The sequence below is a fragment of the Carcharhinus amblyrhynchos genome, chromosome 11 (genome assembly GCF_965287045.1).
Source record: "Carcharhinus amblyrhynchos chromosome 11, sCarAmb.v2.hapA, whole genome shotgun sequence".
NCBI lineage: Eukaryota > Metazoa > Chordata > Chondrichthyes > Carcharhiniformes > Carcharhinidae > Carcharhinus > Carcharhinus amblyrhynchos.
Window position 1 is genome coordinate 46,313,676 of NC_137334.1, and position 13,798 is coordinate 46,327,473.

The 13,798-nt window shown below is 41.1% G+C and overlaps 1 pseudogene; it reads right to left on the reverse strand.

Annotated features, from left to right (window-relative positions):
• Positions 1-8,168: 8,168 nt before the first annotated feature.
• On the reverse strand, positions 8,169-10,292 carry LOC145350200 (histone H2B type 1-L-like; annotated as a pseudogene).
• Between the last annotated feature and the right edge of the window lie 3,506 nt (positions 10,293-13,798).

Below are 13,798 nucleotides of genomic sequence, written 5' to 3' on the forward strand. Positions count from 1 at the left end.
CTGTTCCTCTGCTGTAATTTTCTTTGTTCTTTAAGACTTGTGTGACAAGAGAAGGCATTTAGAATGAAACAGTCAGGAGGTATGAGTTCCATAGTTCCACAGGTTGGCAAGTTTGATGAGGGGCTGAAGATTTTCTGCTGCCACCATCTTGACAGTAGAAAGCACAGACTGATGCCTGGAGTTCTGTTTACTTTGGCAGTCAAACAGGAACTGCTGGAGTTCGGTTCCAACAACTGAGATCACAGTGCAGCTTGGGGGAAGTCATGTGACATACCTCCTCAATGTTGGACACAGGATATATATTTCTAAGGCTAAAATCTAGATGTTTAATTAGAATTGGGATTCTTTTATTTTTGGAAACACGGAAGTCAAGTTAACTCTCTTTGTCAAAACCATTGTGTTAGGATTGTTAATGCTTTTTCCATTAGCATCATTATGAGAAGTTGCAAAAGTTTTTCTTTGTTTGGAATTAGCTGAATCAGACTTCTTCTTCCCATGGCCATTGTTATCTTGAAACTTCTGCAAGGCATCAGGTGACTGGCATTTGCTAGATCAGCAATTCTCAATTTTTAACAGTACAGAAAAACAATGATTTTATAAAATAAATAGTCCAGCTGATGAGTATTTTTTCAATCTTTCAAGTCTTGACATTGATGGTAAGGCATCTATCTCCAGAGGTAGCTGTCTCCTTAGGATCATAGAATTGCAGTATCAATGCTTCTGATAATGACATCCGCAAGTAAGGCAAATCCTTTCTCAACAATTCCCATACTGCTAAAGATTTTTTAGAAATTAGGAATGTATGGAGACAAGAAATTAACGAGGCCCAGACATTTTCGATGACCATCCTGGTCTTAAGGAATTGGCATACCTTTAAAATCCTCTATTTTACTTAGATTGGGCCACATGTCAGCATTTGGATAGGTAGAACCAAATTGAATAAATTGAACTGTTGCATGTTGAGAGCACATTTCAGCCTGTTAAACACCAATCCTTTTAATAAACACTTGGAACTTTTACATGAAGTGTACCAACCAGTTACCATGCTTGGCATCAAGCTTCAAAAAGAATTTTGCCCTTGAAAATCTCAGGTTTAACTCTTCTAATGTGGATATTTTGTAAGGACAGCATTTCAAAGCTGTGTTTAAACATCGTGGATCAAGGAATACTCTCAATGAACCATCCTTCTTTGTGAATCATTTGATTGAGCTGTACCAAACTGTGTGCTCTTGTACTCTTCTAATTATATAATTATTCTCCATTTTATCTTGTTCAATGTTTGATTCATCTATTAAATGGATGTTATACTCATGTAATGGATCAATTGATGGACTTGCATTCTCATGCAAGCGTAATATTGCAGCACCCTTATAACATTCTAGACATTTCGATGTTAGGTCATGAACTGAGGTGATAGGAGTGGTTTCTGAGATTGATCTTCCGTATGATGTCTGACTGCTTCCATGGATATATACTAATATGAGGTCATGGCAGGTCTGCAGTCACGGGGCCTTTCATCTGCACAGTGTAGAACTTTGTGACATCCAAGAGGATTGAATGTGCATCCACTCCAGGATTAAGGAACCAGCACCTGGAATTAATGAACTGTTGTATGTTAAAGTTGAGCAGTAATAGGTTCTGCCATGGCCTTCCCTGTTTGTGGATGCATGTCTTTTAGAATTTGCAGGGGTGGTATGCCGGCACTTGCCCCTGTGACAGTCTTGGCCAAAAATTAGTAGCTACCAACTTTCTTAGGGAAAATAATTTGAATCCTGAAAAACATTTCAGACGGTGTCCGTGTTTTCTCCCAGATTGATAGTGTGAAACATACATTCATCATTCTTCATCTCACTGTGCATATCATTGTAACATTTTGCTTTGTCAATCACCTCATATATACATTTCTGATGGGAGATCAGATGGTCATTCCTACTGGTTGAGGGTACTTGCATTTTCTGTGTTTGGGCCAGTGGATGGCTCTTTGTAGCTGCATTAGCCTTTGCTCTGGTGTACTGCTGCTGCCAGTGGCCTTTCCTGCCACATCTTGTAGAACTGTTGAAAGGCTGGACATTTCCTTAGTGGACTCCTTCCATATATCTTGCTAAGTTTCAGTGTTCCAATGAAATCATCAACATTTGGGGTTGTACTGAGGACCTGTAAGCTCCATTGATCAGCGAGTGTTACTCCATACTTATATCCAACCTTGAGTAGCTCTTTAATGTTATATTTTGGCTTATCTAGCAGATCTTTCATGAACACTACCATGGGTGTAGATGTGATTACTGTGATAACCCCCAGGACTTGCATGGGGAAATCACTGATTGACCTCCTTCTAGGACTCACTGACTATGAGCTCCATGGGGATTGGTAATTAACTCACCCCAAGTGGAGCTCATATACTGAGCACTGAATAAAGCAGGTCCCTGAGTGGGTCCATTATTGCATTGTCCTGGTTGGGACCTGTTTGCGTTCACCACAGGTTTGTGGTTTTTGCTTAACTTTATTTTCTGCAACAGGGCAATGTTCCTTTACAGCTGACTCCTGGAGCTATTACTAATTCATCAATTCTGTCTGTGAGATCTGCATTTGAAAAGTCACAGCCCTTTTCTCTGCATCTGCTGATGAAGTGGTCTCTAGAATGTGTAGGCTTTTGTCGAAATTACATGAAATCTAGTTGATAATAGTTTAATGTGATTCTGAACCAGCCTTCCAATGAAATCCATATCTTTTGGGGATCCCTTAACTCTCCTACTATTAATCCTAATGTTAAAGCAAAGTACTGTGGATGCTAGAATCTGAAATGAAAACAGAAAATGCTGGAAAGCCGCAGCAGGACTGAGGAAGAGTAGAGCCAACATTTCAAGTCTGGATGATCCTTCCTCAGTTCTGATGAAGAATTATCCAGATTCGAAATGTTGGCTCTATTCTTTCTCCACAGATGCTGTCAGACCTGCTGAGATCAATCCTGATGTGTTCAGCCTGTGTAGGTCATCATTCCCAATTGTGAGGCACATCTTTATGGCTTCCTTGTCTGGTTCAGGTACATCTGAATCAAGAAACCTTAGCTCTGTGTAATTCTTCAAACATTCTGAATTTGGATAGCTGCACCCAAATTCAAACTGCTGAATTTTGAGCGCATTTTGACAATATTCCTTTGACCTTCCACCTTGTTTTATTCAATTTATTGTTTGATAATTTTACTTGTTTCCTTTGTCATTTAGTTTGACTCTCCCTCACTCATTATCAATCCAGCACCCACCCTGCCAGCTCACCTTTTCTGACTGAGCTAACCTGTTACTGGTCTTCTTGATGCACAGCCCCATTCACTGAACTGACAGGTAGGTCTGCAATTTCACTCTGAGGAATCTGTCTGCTGACCAGCCCTTTACCATGTCATCGAGGCTTTACACTAATAATTCAACACTCTCCAACACTTCAAAGCCGTTATGACCTAACCAAAATGTTGGGGGTTGCATTGCGCCAAATGGCACAATCTAAGGCTGTTCACCATATCACACCTGTATTTAATCTTGCTGCCACACTGTTTGACCACCGCTGAACACCATATTGTGTTTTTATAATATTACAAGGGCATGAATAACTCATAAGGAATTGGGTAAGCGCATCATGGGTTCATTTATTTAGATTAGGCACATAAGAAGGGCTATAGAAGGTAGGATACTTGAAAACATGAGCTCTAATTGTTCTGTATTCTGCCCACAGACAAAAGCGAAAACAAGAGTAGATGGCACAATACATTTCCCCTCTAGCAATGATATGCTGCCATTCCCCAAAGGCATATCACAACAGCCTTTGCTCAGAGACCACATTAGAGCTGATTCATGATGAATTAATACTTGTAATTGAGAGGCTCATGTAATTAACTATGCATGTATGACACTTTGGAATAAATGAACTTGTGATGTACAGCCAATGTGACTAACCAGATTTTCCATCTGCTTAGCTTACCAATAAGTTCAGGAGTTAATTTATTATTTTGTACCAATTGATGTAAATCTGTTGATGGAGTAATCACTTTAGTATGTTTTACCTCTAAATCTCCCACCAACTTTCTCTCCTCTCCTGATATCCCATTACTTCAAACATTGCTGGCCAAGCCCAATGCGGCCTTTACCACTGTCTGCACATAGCACAGCCAGCACAAGTCTGGGTCATGGCCATGAGTGAGATGCTTAGTCAACTTTCCTCTCCCAATGATCAATTACTCAGCTGAGAAAAAAGATTGAAACTGTCACTTTATGGAAAGGAATGGGTCAACTACCATGAGGGGCAGAACTTGCAAAGCATCATTCAGTTGCTGAGCAAATAAAGGAAACTAGTTTAGCAGACAAGTGTTTAATGGTTGGGTGAAGGAAATATTAACTACCTAGGATAGTGCAATGTAAAAGCTTCTGCTTTAATTGCAAACAGTTCACAATGAAGAATTTCAGTCAAGGCATGCAGTTGACTGTGGTCTTTTCTTCTTAATACTTTCACTATGTTGTGTAACTCCAAGGTGTGCCTGAACATTGCATTCTGAACACTCACTCACCACTTAATCATGTTATGTGTTCATTTCAGCTCTCACCAGTTTATGCTTGCTTTGTAAATGTCCCCTGCACAAGTGCTGAACTTGCCTCATGGATTTAACTCATGCATAAACATGAGCTGGATTTTCAAAGAATGAGGTTTTATTGCAGTTAGTGCTGAAGAAGCAACTATCATATATTGCTGAGTAGGTTGTACCCTTAGGGATTTCTTTTGAATGATCTCAGAGAACCATGCTCTCTTTTAAGACATCCTTTGTTGTAAAGTACAGCTGTAAAAAGATTACGAGAATGATATCACAAGTAGGCAAAAGGAAAAAAAGTCTTTCTTTGATTTAATAGTTCAGACAGCTAATTATATTATTTCACATTGTGTCGCATTCCTCTAACAATGAGGCAATTTTAAGTGACACTATCAAGCACTATTTTATTTACATACTTTTGTTAATTATTGTACAAACTGAATTGTCCAGATTGTTCACTAATAGCATAATAACATAAGAAATAGGAGTAGGAGCAGACCATAAAGCCGTATGAACTTGCTTCGCCAGTCAATCATGGCTGACTTTGATCCTCAGTTTCACCTTCTCACTCAATCTCAGAATTATTTGATTCCTTGAGAAATCAGAAATCTATCTGTCCCGGCAATACGTCTATGCATGTTGAAGTATCTACTACCTCTTGGGTAAAGAATTACAATGCATCAAGAAATTTCATTTATCCTAGGCTATCCTCATTTACCCAGAGACTGTCCTTATTTATCCTGACACTATCCTCATTTACCCAGAGACTATGCCCCGTGTTCTAGATTCTCCAATTAGGGGATACAATCACTCATTTTCTACACAGTCAAGCCCCCTTAGATTTGTTTTAGTTATTATTCAACATTGTACAGATGAGTAAACAAAGCTATCCCATCTGGAGGCTTTTTTGCGAAATGTTAATTGAAAATTTTCATTGGAGCAGAGAAGACTGAAGGGTGACCTGATTGAGGTGTTCAAGATTATAATGGGCATGGAGAGGGTGGATAGGGAACAGCTGTTCCCCTTAGCTGAAGGGTCAGTTACAAGGGGACACAAGATAAAAGTGAGGGGTAGAGGTTTAGGGGGGATCTGAGGAAAAATGTTTTTACTCAGAAAGTGGTGATGGTCTGGAATGCACTGACCTCCGCCACCCCTATCCTCCCACCACCACCACCAATCTGAGTCACGGAGCTGCCGGAAACTCGGAACTTACCTCCTCAGAATGTCAGAAGCTGGAGAGCCCAAATCGGACCCTTGTGGACCATATCTGTTTCATGTTGAATCTGGACGGGCGAATACGGTGATAAAGGGGGAAGTGCCGCTAATTTTGGACATGCAGCTCATTTAGTCAATTTAAAAGCATATAAATGCATTTAAATTGATGTTGCGCTTGTTTCGGGCATGGTCCTGATGGCAGCCATTTTCAGCCCTTGGTAAAGGGGGAACAGGTGTGGAGACGGGCGTAGGTCACGCTACTCACCTCATGCCCAACTTTGCTAAATTTTCATGCCCAAAAACAGACGTAATTTGATGTTAAAATTGGGCCCAATGGATGGGAGGTTGGTTTGTATGATTGACTGCTTCATTCATGACACTTTATAATTTCCTGCAGTCTTAGGCAGAGCAGGAGCCATATCAAGCTGTGATACAACAAGAAAAGATGTTTTCTATGGTGCATCTGTAAAAGTTGGTGAGAGTCATAGTGAATATGCCAAATTTCCTTAGCCTCTTGAGAAAGTAGCGGTATTGGTAGGTTTTCTTAACTATAGCTTTCGCATGGAGGGACCAGAGCAGGTTGTTTCTATCTGGGCTTGAAATTCCGTGACCCTCCCCACTCCTATTTACCCTCAGATTCACCTTAGTCCAAGGCATGTGAACAGAGCCTTGAATAACAGGCCTGTGAATAAAAGGAGCAGAACCCAGCACCAACACTGATAGGTTATGAAAAGAACAAAAACTCTCTTGTTTTCTTTTTTAAAAGACCAGTTTCATCCCGAGGAATTTATTTTTATTTTTCCTGATCAGTGGCTGGCCATACATTCTCTGTTATTTGCCCCAGTTCCCAGATTCATATACAATAGATGCATTGTGAGAAAACATGCTGCCAGCTATAGCCAGTAGCTATGCAGCGTACTGAACAGTGAACAATAGAGTGAGGCCCAGTCTATGAGCCTACTATGTGCTTATTCAGAGCTACTTCATCAATCTGAAATGCTGTAGTGTGCTGTATATTCTCAACAAGAATTGCCAAAAAAATTACAAGAGTCAATGTATGAATTTTTTGAAGTTCTGTCTTTTGTTTGGAAACTACTCCCACTCCATGATAATTGCTTGTTAAAGAAAGAGTGTCGTTTTCTCACTTCTTCAATTTGAAACTCATTTTTAAAGACTCATTGAACTGATATGTGAATTAGTTATAAGGAGCTGGTGGGATAGTGGCAATGCCACTTGACTAGACTAATAAAGCCTAGGGGCATGGGCTCAAATGCCACAATGGCAGCTGGTGGAACTTAAACTAAATTAGTAAGGTCTCAGTGATGGTGACCATGACAACTATCATCAGTTCGATACACGCGAAATACTGCGGATACTGGAATCTGAAACAGGAAAATCTCAGCAGATTTAACAGCTTCTGTAGTGAGAGAGTACAGCCAATGTTTTGAGTCTAGATTACACTTCATCAGAGCTGAACCCCATCAACAGCTCTGACAAAGAGTCACCTAGACTCAAAACTTTGGCTCTACGCTCTCTCCACAGATGCTGTCAGACCTGCTGAGGTTTTCCAGCATTTTCTGTAACTATCACTAGTTGTTCACTAATGCCCCTTTCGGTAAGGAAATCTGGCATCCTTACCTGATCTTGCCAATATGTGACTCCACGCCCTCAGCAATGAGCTTTAGAGCTCTTGCATGAAATGACAGAATCATAACGTTTAATCTGTAAAATAACACTCAAAATAAAAACAGAATGTTATTATACAGTCACTATAAACTAGTGACCATCTGTATATTTGCAATTCATTGAAATCTAAACAAATTATCGCCTCAATGACTACTTTATCAAAGTTCAAGAGGAGCACAGTGATTAGCATTGCTGCCTCACAGGGACCCAGGTTCAATTCTGGCCTTGGGTCACTGTCTGTGTGGAGTTTGCATGTTCTCCCTGTGTCTGTGTGGGTTTCCTCCGGGTGCTCCGGTTTCCTCCCACACTCCAAAGATGAGTGGGTTAGATTGATTGGCCATGCTAAATTGCCCCTTAGTGTCAGAGGGAGTAGAACGGTAAATACTTGGGGAATGGGATAAGACCTGGGTGAGATTGTTGTCAGTGCAGGCTCGATGGGTCAAATGGCCTCCTTCTGCACTATAGAGATTCTATGATGGTTCTATGAAAAAAGACAAAATGCCACAAATTTTAAATCTAGTCAATTGGGAACTACATTTATATGAATGCACCAGGAAAGAATTTTGAAATCTAGACCAACAATGTGGTTTTGCATAAGATCACAAAATAGGTCATTAAACCCTTCTTTGATACACTCTGCTATCAGTTATCTTCTTTACGTATTATGCATGTACTCTTTAATCTTTGTGTAGTCGACTTAGGCGGAGTTGGTGTACTTGGTGACAGCCTTGGTGCCTTGGAGATGGCGTGTTTGGCTAGCTTGCCTGGTAGCATGAGGTGGACTGTGCTCTGGATCTCCTGTGCCGAGATGGTATGCCGCTTGTTGTAGTGCATGAGATGCGATGCCTCAGAGGCGATGTGTTCAAAGATGTTGACCACGAAAGAGTTCATCAAGCTCATGGCCTTGGACGAGATGGGGGTGGACCTGGGTCAGCACCCAGTACACGTAAGTGGAGTAGCTCTGCTTGCGGGCTTTCCTCTGCTTCTTGGAAGGCTTCTTAGTGACCTTGGTCAGCGATTGCTTGGACACCTTGTGGGACATGCCACCCTTAGCCGCAAGCTCAGGTATTCCAACTCCACTTTGTCTGACTCTGGCGGATTGTAATCGACCTTGTTGCTATCTCGTATACTTGTATCTTAAGGTCATCAAGGAACTATGCAAAATCATGTTTCTTTTAGGAAATTATTTGAGATTTAGAGACTATCAGAAGTAATCATTAAGAGCTAAGAGCCTTATAAAGAAATAAATGTCATAGTAAATATCAACAAAATGAGAGAATTAATGAGAAATAATTGAACAAAATAATTCATGCACCAAACCAATGTGGGAATGGGGGCAAGAATACATTCCTGGTCTGTTCTGAGTGTTACATTAGCCACAGTGCCCCAAAAATCCACCCACATTCCCACCCCACATTGCTAACCAATGATCCATTCTGGGAGTGCAGATGTGTGAACTCCAGGAGGGGGTTGTAATGCCCCATGTTTTGTTTGGTACTTTATTCCCAATCAAAAACCCAATTTGGTCCAATCAGGGTCCCCATATGAGATACAAAACAGATCCAAGCTGACAAAACAGGACAGGACATACATCCCATCTTGGGACTCGATTAAACAAGATCCAAGCTGACAGGATGAAGCATTACACCCCCTCCTGGGTTTGATCTGACCTTCATCTTAATCGAAAGGTCCAGATGGCTTTAAAAAATTGCTTCAGATGAAGCCTTAGTTTAACTTCATTGGCCAAGACCAGATGCAAGACCAAATATCGCATTTGATCTTAACCAAAAGGCCAAGAAGCAAACAAAAAATTACCCTCTTAGGTGAGATACTGGCACCTATGGAACCTTACCAGAATAAGTCAACACTAAAATAGCTGGTTAGAAATTGAAAAGCAAAAGAAACAAACTTGCCTTGAATGCTGAAATCAATCTCTATAAGAAACAATAGTGTTGCAACATACATGGTGAGATATAATGGCATCGCTGTAAGCTATGTCAGTCTCACAGTGAGTTCCTGCAGAAGCAAAAGCTTGAAATGCATGAACATAATAAGGAAGAATGGGAAAGTCAGTGGGAGTTCTCTGTGTTACAGCTGTATTGCAGCAACTTCCAGAAGCACAAGAACACTGTGGCTAATTATTGCTTAAAACAAATGTTACAACTCCCACTGTGGTATCTCAGCAAATCCACCAAAAAATTAGATGATTTTGAAAGTGTCAATCGTTTATTACAAATCTCTACAGGAAACACAGGTTGGGATTTTCCATGCCCATTCGTGTCAGGCAGCTTTGGTGACAGGGATGAAAAATATCGTGAGAAGGCAAAAGTTGCATTTCACACCAACGTCAAACCAGAAGGAAGTTGGCCCCTCTCCCCTGTCAGTGATAGGCCATGTCTCCTGATGTTCAACATTGGTAACCTCATTATAATAAACTTACAGATTATTATCAGGCCCATATGATGGAATTAACCTTCCCACGTCAAACTTCCATCCACAGAGATGTGACATCAAAATGGCTTAAAACACAAGTGGTCTGAGAGGCATGAACCTGGCGAGCAGCACTCCCAAGGGAGGTTAGCTGAGTGAAGCACTCAGTGGGGGAGAGGGTCATGCCAGAGACTTGCCAGCAATGTCAGGATATTGCCAGGGTACTGCCAGGCAATGCCAGGGTGTGCTGGAAGTGCCAGAGGGTACACCTCAGTGAACTGGTTTACTCGCTGTGTGATGGGGTGACCTTTAAACTAGCGCCTATATCGTTGAGTGTCTGAGTTAATGACAGGGTAGGGGAATCAGAGGTCACCTGCCAGCGATACGTCATGTTACCAGTGACTTGTTTCATATTATTAAATTTTGTTTGAAATTTTAAGTAAAAATTCAGAATTTGAAATTTTTTTATTGAGAGTATTTTTAAAAAATAGATTGTATTTTGATTTTTCGAAGAAAAATATGCTGCCGAAGAAGATATGGGTTTAACAGTTCCTGTTGGTGTGCTTAAATGTAAAAGTGAGGAAATAGGGGATTCTCGGTCAGTAAGAACAGCAGTAAATGATGAAGTTGAGAGTCACCCACAAGAGAAAATGTTGACATTTTCCCACCTATATGTGAGCTGCCACCACAGAGAGGAAACAAGTAAAACTGCTAAATTGCTGGGTGGATAGTCACAGAGTCACACCCAAACTGAGATTCAACCAGCATGTTCATCTCGAGACATGGCGCAATGAGAACAGCGAGATCCGCTGCTGCATGGCCAATGTGGGAGCTTCTATATAGTTACTTCAGGTTATTGAAGTTCTATTTTAAATTAAGTGTCTTGGAGTGGAAATGGTGGTGTGGTTTGGGAGTTTGGGGGGGGTGAGGGTGTCCAGATCACCAACAATCTGCCCTGGTCCCCCCATGCTGACACTATAGTTAAGAAAGCCCATCAACGCCTCCACTTTCTCAGGAGGCTAATGAAATTCGGCATGTCCGCTACGACTCTTGCCAACTTTTACAGATGTACCGTTAAATGCATTCTTTCTGGTTGTATCACAATTTGGTATGGCTCCTGCTCTGTCCAAGACCACAAAAAACTACAAAGGGTTGTAAATGAAGCCCAGTACATCACACAAACCAGCTTCCCATACATTAACTCTGTCTACACTTCCAGATGCCTTGGAAAAACAGCCAGCATAATTAAGGATCCTACTCACCCTGGACATTCTCTCTTCCACATTCTTCCATCGAAAAAACATATACAAAAGTCAGGTCAAATACCAACTGACTCAAGAACAGCTTCTTCCCTGCTGCTATTAGACTTTTGAATGAACCTTCCTTATATTAAGTTGATCTTTCTCTCCACCCTATCTATGACTGTAACACTACATTCTTCACTCTCTCCTTTCCTTCTCCCCATGTACTCTACGAATAGTATTCTTTGTCTGTACAGCATGCAAGAAACAATACTTTTCACTGTATGGCAATACATGTGACAATAATAAATTAACTCATATCAAATAAATGTGACTGCCATGTGAAGAAAAATAACACAAACCTTCAGCACTGCTGGCTTTGAGAGCATGAAACTCAGCTTGGGTTCCCAATGCTGCTCACTACCCAGTGAAACCTGCTGAAAAATATAAAAAACATCTGTGCAAAGACATTCCATTTTGCATACCAGAGAGTGATGCTCAAGAACTGGGTTTGTACATATTCATGGCCAATTTTGATTCCCTTATTTCAGCAAGCCCTAGTTTTTGATGTTCCAAAGAATCAGGGAAACAAATTTAGACCATAGAACCCTCCAGCCCATCAAGTCTGCACCGAACACAATCCCACCCAGGCCCTACCTCCATATCCCTACATACTTTACCCACTAATCCCTCTAACCTACGCATCCCTGGACACTAAGGGGCAATTTTTTAAGCATGGCCAATTAACCTAACCCGCACATCTTTGGACTGTGGGAGGAAACCAGAGTACCCGGCGGAAACCCACACAGACACAAGGAGAACATGCAAACTCCACACAGACAGTGACCCGAGCCAGGAATTGAACCCAGGACCCTGGAGCTGTGACGCAGCAGTGCTAACTACTGTGCTACCGTGCCGCTCACATTGGTGAATTTAACAGATTAAATCCTGGGGACTGTTTCAGGGTCTTCAAATCAGAATAAAAGTGGACTTGCTGTTGAGATTTACACATGACAGCACCAGCGAACAGCTGGCACCAACTGCAAAGTAGGTCATGCCATTTTAAAAATCAAAATGTCCTTTAGAGTCATCAAAGTGGCAGTGATAGATGAGACAAAATCATTGCAAAGAAGTGGAAGGAAGCATTGGAACAAAAAATTAGTCGAATTATTAATGCATCATGAGGCAATGCTGTGGGAAATTAAATCATTACAGCAAATTCCTATAGGAAATGAGAGCTTCACAACAAAATCCCCGAGGAAATGAGACTGGTATAGAAAACCTATGTGGGAATTTGGACTCTACAGGGAAAGCTCTGGGAGAGAAGAGAACAGATCATCAGGAATTTCTGTGAGGAGCAAAATTACCATGGAAATATTTCTGTTACTGAGTGGGATTCTCGTACATCAATTCAAAGTGAAGAATTTTAAGCAAGTCTTTTTGAATGGTTTGGAAATAATAAGGAGCAATGAGTTAGACTAAATGAAGACACTAAATTGAGCTTAATTTCAAAACTTTGGTACACTGAATGGAATGATATTTCAAGGAGGGTTTGCTGATAATAAAAAGATGTTTGATTATTTAATTTGTCCATATTAGGCAATATTATAAACCATCCTCTCTGTTCTGGCATTGTCCCTTTTTAAAGTATGTTGTCATCACCGGTCTCCTCAAAAACCTACCCATGACCTTAACATTCTTTCAAAGAAGTCTCACTTCTCCAGCCTTTCTTCCCTCTCCAATGTGCTTGAATGTGTTATAGCCCCCCAAATCCATTTCTACTTTTCCTGAGACTCTAATCATATTTAAATGCCTCTTGAATCTCTCTAGTCAGATTTCCACCCCTGCCACAGTCTGGAAACAGCCCTTATCAAAGTCATTGATGACATCTGATGTGACTGTGATAAAGGTAAACTTTCCCTCCCTGTCCTTTCCAGCCTCTTAGAGGACAACAGATATCCTGGATGATTGTGGAGCTGGAGGAGGCTATTCAGATGGGAAAGGTTTAGGCCACAGATGGATCTGAAAGCAAGGGTGAGAATTTTAAAATCAAGGCATTGCTTGATGGGGGGGGGAGGTGGTCAATGTAGGTCACCAAGCACAAAGTTGATCTGTGAACAGGAGTTACTGGATGTTTAAGACAGAGAAAACAGTACTCTTGGTGGCCTCAAGTTAATGAAAGGAATAATGTAGGAGGCCAGCTAGGCGTGTGTGGGAATTGCCAAATCCAGATGTAATGAAAGAATAAATGAGGATTTTATTAGTAGAGGAACTGAGACAGGGGATGAAGTTGGATGCTGTTACAGAAGTGGAAGTACACAGTCTTAGTCATGACATGAATATAAGATTGTAAGTTTATCTTGGGGTCAAATATGACCTTAATGTTGTGAACTCATTTTGACATATTTAAACACAGCATCTTGCTCCAGCCTGGTGGGACAGCCTTCACGTGGTTCCATTCTTATCTGTCTAATCACAGTCAGAGCATCACTTGCAGTGGCTTCTCTTCCTGTTCCAGCACTGTTATCTCTACTGTTCCTCAAGGATCTAGCCTTGTTCCCATCCTCTTTCACATGGACATGTTGCCCCTCAGTGACATCATCTGGAAGCACAGTGTTAGTTTTCACAGGCATATTGATGGCACTGAGGGCTACCT